The sequence below is a fragment of the Macrobrachium nipponense genome, chromosome 43, assembly GCF_015104395.2.
Source record: "Macrobrachium nipponense isolate FS-2020 chromosome 43, ASM1510439v2, whole genome shotgun sequence".
NCBI classification, from domain to species: Eukaryota; Metazoa; Arthropoda; class Malacostraca; order Decapoda; family Palaemonidae; genus Macrobrachium; species Macrobrachium nipponense.
Window position 1 is genome coordinate 3,727,620 of NC_061104.1, and position 1,422 is coordinate 3,729,041.

Consider the following 1,422-nt stretch of genomic DNA (forward strand, 5'->3'; position numbering starts at 1 on the left):
TGCGACGGTTGTGTTCGATTCCGTTGACGAGGGTGAATCGAAGCCTTTTATGTCAAGAATTAAAGTCGTATGAACTCGTAAATCTATTGTATAACATTTTAAACACAAAATTAAACTTTTTTATTAACACTTTGAAGTAAGATATAGAGTATTGAATGCTTCATTCATTTCATCGACTAGGCCGACCTTCACGTTGACCAGTATTAATGGGAAGCTTTTTTTAATGGAAATTTAACTCATATCACTACATAAATCAAATTATATAGCATCTTAAACATAAGATTAAACATGATAATAAACTTTTATAAACATTTTGAGATAAGATATAAATGATATATATTGTTTTTCATCTCCTAGACTAAACCGCACGACAGCATCCGAACAAAAACATTTATAAATTCTTGACATCGGCTTTGACTTTCAAAGTTCGTCATTACCATTAATTAATATATATCTAATTACGAACATGGCTGATCGTTTAAGACGCGAAGGAACTGGATAATAATTAAAAGTGTCACTTGTAAACTTTCTAAAATGCAAATTACAGCTTTGTTTCGCCGGTACGAAATGAACGTGACTTGAAGCCAATTTCGTGATTTACCTTTCACTACGGAGATGAGTTCTAAACAGTCTTATTAGCAATTTTATTTGTTATAATGAATATGTTACTATTATATAATTTTAGCCAAAAAATTCGACCTGCAGCACTGTTGACACGTTCAGGACAATGTAGTCATAACAACGAATAGTGTTCGATATATGTCTCACGGCTTCAGCTTCGGCTTCGTTCAGACGTTTTATTTGCCTTACTTCGATGTAATGTAAATTAATGTTGATTAGCTGTAAATAAAAACGTGTTCACACAAAAATTATATATGATTTTTTTACATTTTTAATCAAGAATAACTAAAACGACGAACATTTCCAAAACTAAAGCTCAAGAGACATTTCGACCGAGTTATTTGCAACGGAACCAGCTGATTTCTGTCATTCCCTGAGCATAAGGTGGTTTGTATCGGGCGAAAAAAGAGATAACATTATTAAACATCCATTTTATGCTTCAGATGTGTTTTTAGAAAACCGAAGTATCTGCTAATATACGACAAATGATCGTTACCGGGTGTATATTAGCATATAAATATATGCAGCGCAGTTCGTGAGCAGCGCTCTACGTCATTAAAATTTTAAATGGAGATAACACAAAGACAAACTTGGCTACAGCGCAGCATTGGGGAACCATGACACACTTGTGTTTACCTCAGTTTCGAATAAATACGATAATAGTGGCGGAAATATAGATATAATACTAGTGCTATAACTAGTACTAGTAATACCTATACCTAATACTTCTAATGGAACTAGTGCTAGTAATAGTACTAGTACTATATTATAACATTGTAGGACTATATATAAAATGAAATA